This window comes from Sciurus carolinensis, chromosome 15 (genome assembly GCF_902686445.1).
Source record: "Sciurus carolinensis chromosome 15, mSciCar1.2, whole genome shotgun sequence".
Taxonomy (NCBI): domain Eukaryota; kingdom Metazoa; phylum Chordata; class Mammalia; order Rodentia; family Sciuridae; genus Sciurus; species Sciurus carolinensis.
The window spans coordinates 7994999-8000998 of NC_062227.1; positions in this window are offsets into that span (position 1 = coordinate 7994999).

A 6000-nucleotide genomic window follows, 5' to 3' on the forward strand; every position below is an offset into this window, starting at 1 on the left:
GTGGCATCATAAGCCGGAAATTCCTGTAAAGTAAGAGGCTGGCAGAGCGCATATTGACAAGTGGTTGGGAGGCCGGAAATTCCTGTAACGTAGGAGGCGGGCAGAGCGCAGATTGACAAGTGGTTGGGAGGCGGAGTATCGGCTTTATATTACATCTGCCACCGACCTAAAAGGAAGAAAAGTCAGAAGAAGAACTGAGTGAAACAGATGGGAGAGGGTCCGAGAACCCAACAGTGAAGAAGAGACGGTAATGGAGCAATAAACATCCTCTGGGATCTCTGATCACAGCCTGTAGTGCCTGGATCCCCAGTGCCCCCACCCTAACACATGTGAATGGACAAGTCAGGAGAGAAGGTTTTCTTCCAAGATGAAGGGAACAAAGAGAATTGCGGTAAAGAAAGAACTGGTAAGAATGGAGTCAGCCCTTTTTCTTGGACACAGTCGGCCCTGGTTGCCTCTACACTCTTGGGCACCTGACACTCCACTCTCGTTCACCTCACTGTCAACATTGGATCATGATTGTGAAGCCAGAACTGGGGACAGGCAGTTAGTGTAGAAATAGGGGATGGGGTCAAATCAAGGAAATGGAGGCCATGACAGCCATCTGCCTCTGGAATTTGGAGACTGCCCCTGGGAGAATGGAATGTCAAGGATCTCCAGAGTCCACTGATTACCAAATTTACCTGCCTTTATCAAGGACTGCAAGCATGGAGATGCTAATTAATGCCCCCTGGGCCTTTGCCTGGCTGTATCACTTCGGCCCTCCCCCTACCCCATCCGCTTCTCACTTTTTACATCTCACTTGCAAAACCAGGCCTAGTCACATAGGCAGAAAGGAGAGATAAAGGGGGAGAGAACTGGAGAACAAAAGAGACCTTAACCTATAAAAGATATAGGGTGTGCTCACTCCTGGGGATTCTAGAACATCAGCCATGGCCCCCTTCTCCCCCTCAGGAGAAGTCTGTATTATTACTACTTTTAAATAAAACCTGCTTAATATGCTTGCCTTAGCGTTCTTCTCTAGTGTTTGAACTTCAACATTAGAGGGGGCAGAACTCGTCACCGGTAACCGGCGGTATCAGTGACACCACTCCCCAAATTCTGTTTGAATAATGTGTGCAGATACATTTGTGCTGGGAGCTCCAGTCAAGATGGGGGGCCACAGAGCCATGTACAAGATAAACAGAGAGCTTCAAAGACACACACACACAAGTACAAAAAGACATGAGTCTCATTGAGACCAGCAGCTTCCTTTCTAGTAGGCAGATGTGGCATGTGGTGACTAAATTATAAAGAAGAGGTAACTTTGAAAAGACCCCTGCCCCATCAGCTCAGGCCTATTTTAAGAGAAAAAGAAAAATCATTAACGGGGCATGTTAAAGGAATTTATCTGAAAATTTAGTTAAGAAAGGGGCAGGATAATTGGGAAAGTCAGAGCATGTCTGAACTAACAGGAGCTGATATGCAGGAACTATAAAACTGTCCTGTAAAACTTCTGATCCCAGATTCCTGACCAAGGACAGAGTAAATAGGATGAGATAACAAAGGATTGTAAATGACAAAGTAAAATTATGACTTGTGAAGCATGTTATCTTAAGTTCTGAGCCGCTCTGACCCCCCCCCCCCCCAGGGTTATCCTTAGTAAGGTTCCTTCTCGGGCCAGCTCCCCTGGGCTTCACAGATAAGATGGGAGAGGTCTGTGTTTATACATTCTTTACCATTTTTACGACCCGTGCTGCGGGCAATTTGGGAAAACCTGTGTCTCTATCTTTCATTTCCCCCTCTCCAGTTAAAGTAAAATTATGGCTTTTCCAAGGATGTCTAAATGCTGGATTCAAAATAGCCAATAAGATACCTGTTGCTTACCGCGCGCGCAAAACATGCCCCTTCACCCTATAAAAACCCTGTGCCCCAAAGCCCGGTGTGCCAGTTCACCGAAGCTCCGGCTGAGGTTTCGCTGAGCACCCGCAGGCGCCTGTGTAACATAACAATAAACTGCCTCTTGCTTTTGCAGCCAGTGATTACGTGAGTTCTTCCTTGGACAGGGGGTCTTAGGGTCTTTCAACTTCATGAACACATGTCCAAACAGGAGGGATAAGACTACTTGTGCTTTTCAGATACTTTACCAACTCAGCCCATGGAAAGAAATATATTTTAAATTACTGCTCATCACACATCTATACACCTTTGATCAACTGAAACAAAAGTCTCACAAAGCAAAACTGAAGTGTGATATCTCGAATAAATTCTTATATTTGTTTTCAATTCAAAATAAATTCATCAAGCTCCTCAGAATTCATGGTGCCTGCAATTTCCAAAGAATTGAGTTAGAGAAATACCATACTTGATGGCTGGACACTACTTCCTTGCCCTCCACCTGCCAGAGTCCTAGATGGTGCACTGGCTGAACCAAGCTGTCTTCTCCCCAGGGACGTGTTAGGGTGGGCAGTATTGATACCACCGTTTACCAGTGATGAGTTCTGTTCCTTCTAATGTTGAAGATTGAACACTAGAGAAGCACACCAAGGCAAGCATATGAAGCAGGTTTTATTTAAAGGTAATAATACAGACTTCTCCTGGCAGGAAGAAGGGGGCCATGGCTGATGTTCTAAAGTCCCAAGAAGTGAGCACACCCTCCATCTTGTATAGGTTAAAGTCTCTTTTTCTCCAGTTCTCTCCCCTTATCTCTCCTTTCTGCCTACATGACTAGATCTGGTTTTGTTTAAGTGAAAAGCCATGGGCAGGGGGAGGGCCAAGGTGATTCTGGCAGTATGGGCCCAGGGGGCATTAATTAGTATCTCCATGCTTGCAGTCCTTGATAAAGGCAGGTAAATTTGGTTATCAATGTGCTCTGGAGCTCCTTGACATTCCATTCTTGCAGGGGCAGTCTCCAACTTCCAGAGGCAGATGGCTTCATGGCTTCATTTCCTTGATTTGACCCAATCCCCTATTTCTACACTAACTACCCATCCTTAAATCTGCTTTTCATTCCCCCCCTTTAGCTTTAGGAACTCCTAACTTCTGTAAGGAAAAGAAAGGGGGCGCCAATCGTTCTGGCTGCTTCGAAGCTGAAAGGAGGCAGTGAGGGGCAAGCAGTTTGGAGTTCCTTTTTTAAAAATCGGGTCAATCGAGGGGTCCAAGGTAGAAGTCTGATTGGGGAAGAGCAGGTTGTAAAGTCATCTAGGGGGTGGATGCTTCTATGATAGAAGAACAAAAAGACATGAGTACTGAAATGAGATTAGTACAAAGTAAATGTTGCAGCATCTGGAACATGCCACTGAGTATCATGAAAATGACAGAAGTCAATCTCTCACCAGGAGGTAGAAGAACTGAGAAATTGTTCCCATAACGAGGCCTAACAAAGGCTGGAGAGGGCAAGGCCTTTATTTGGGGACTTTAACATTGTCCAGGTTATCAGGAATGTAAACACAACATTTAACTCTTAATGTCATAGATGTCCCCAGAAAAATATAGTTAAGCTACTTAATGTCATCTGATTTTTGTAAAAGATCCCTTTATTGGTATAACCTGTGTTTAGTAGAGATCTCTATACTTCTGTTACTTAGGGATAGATAATCATATGAGCAAACATAGATTAAGTCTACCAGTGTAGCTGAGGAAGGTCTGCAGACCTTAAACTGACTAAAAACTTCTGACTCTGGCAATTTCTCTTGATGGTTATCAGGCACATTTGCCTAAGAATCTCTCTTTCATTTGTAGCTTCCAGTCTTTATTCTAGTGGGCTAACACAAATGTACATCTTAAGTTACTGTATGGAACATTGCTAAAGTGAACCAAACAACTCCCATTTTGCTTTCTGACCCCATTTTGTGAAACTTATAAAAAACATGTTGTTTGCTGTGATAGATCAAAACAAAATGTGTGTGTAGCGTTAAGATAAGTAAAGTCACGAGCAGTGACGCACACAGTGACTATGCAGTCACTGAGAAAAACATTTGGCAGTTTGTTTACACCAAATTTACATTAGTTTTAATGGTAAAACTGGTAAAAATATTTACTAGATGAATTTGCAGAATTCAGGACTTGAAAAACAAATGAGGTAATGTGTGAACTTGTTTTGATGTGACTATATAAACTGCAGACTGACCAGGAGCGAGCAGGCACTACTCCACCGACAGAGTCTGTCACTATGTCCCGCTGACAAGTGACAAGATAGTGCTCCCCAGCTCGAGGTCCCTGGTCGCTGCATGCTGTTACTCTGATGACTGATTGCCGTTTGCTGTGAACCAAGCATCAATAAAACCTCATCTGAGGACCAACGAAAGGCTATGTGAGTGTTATTTTATTCCTACCCGGTTCCCGATCCAGTACAGGCCACAAGTGTTACGACGTGCTCGTGACAGTTGGCGTAGTCGGCAGTCGGACGCCTTCCACCCTGGCTCCCCTACATATCACTGTGCTCCTGGCCTGTCTTGAATTGATTATTGGCCTCCTCGACATTCTTATCGACAGCAAAACCCAGGAACTTCGCGACCTGTTGGACTCCAACTTGTAAACCTGGTAGGCTTTACATTTCTCTTTTATGCCTCGGTGCTGGTTAAAATCTAGACTCTGTACTCACCTCCTTACCAAATACGATTGCCTTTTGCATACACTTGTTTGTTCTATTGATAGTGCTAGCACTCTAAAGTGGAATTGGATTTTATTTAAACTTTATTGTACAAGCCGCTTGATAAAATGGCTCCAGGACTAGGGATAGATAAGCTCTTTAAGAAGCTCACATTTGGCAAGTCTGATAAACATGAACTCAAACCACAATCTCCATGGAGGCAATGCGAACGCATTGTACAAAATAAATTCCCTAAATATGATAAGGGAAACTCTGTCCAGGTCTGCCTTAGCAGTCCGGATATTGTCGAGCCTATTTTAGCCCGGGCAGATAAACAAGAGATCCCTAGTATTTTGTGCAAAGTAATAGATGATGTTGATTCTGATAGACTTAAGGGCAAACGCTTGGTAAGGGAAGCGCTTCAGAAATCTAAAAATCCTTTCCTGCAGGACATATATGACTTCCAAGATCGATCCATTTCTGAAGCCTTAAAGGTCACCTACAGCTCTGACCCCGTCTCCACAATTAAGACCTCTACACCTTCTCGTGGTCTTTCTCTTGCCGGCGCTGATCATGTAGTGGAGACTAGAGAATTATCTAGAAGTGAACTTATGCAGCTTAGACAGGACTTTTCCCAGCGTAACCTGTCTGATGCAGATTTCCTCCTCATGCTATGGCAGAAAGGTGCCCATAACATCCGCCTTTCAGCATCTGAGATGAGGACTGCGGGAATAACCATTGAGCACCCAGCAGTCTGTGAAGCCCTTATGGCTTTACTGGAATCTATGCCCACAGATGTGCATTCTTTGTTTGACTGGATAGCTACGGCTTGGAAATTGGCTTTTCCTCATTTGGATCTCAGTCAATTTGATAGCCATACTCGCTGGCATACACCTGTCGATGGCATTAATTTGCTACGGAAGCTTGGAGTCCTCTGCAAAATATATAATCCGGACCCCGAAATTAACCCACTGCGGGTCCCACTTACTCCTTCCATTCGTCGTCTTATCTTGAAAGGAGCACCAGACAACCTCAAATATATGCTCTCTACGGCTCTTGCAGGAATGCATACCCTGTTCGAGGTTTTTGAACATTTCAAACAGTGCAGAGACCTTCAGATGGACCATAAAATGTCCTTCCCAGTACGTGCTTCCTTTCAGCAGATGCCCCCATTCACCTTAGCTGTCCAGCGAACTCCCCCACGTCCCTTCACCCCACGCCCTGTCCCTCATGGGCCGTTTCGGAACATTGTTCCAAAAAACGGTGCTCGGGCGCCCCCATCTGGCCAACGTGGAGCAGCCCATCCAGGGCCACTATCCCCCCGCCACCAGGGGCAACCCTTCCCCCCTCAGCAAAGGTTTCGCCCACCTTTGGGCTTCCAAGTAAGGAATCCTTTCTGGAGAAACCCCGGGATACAACAATCTTTTGGG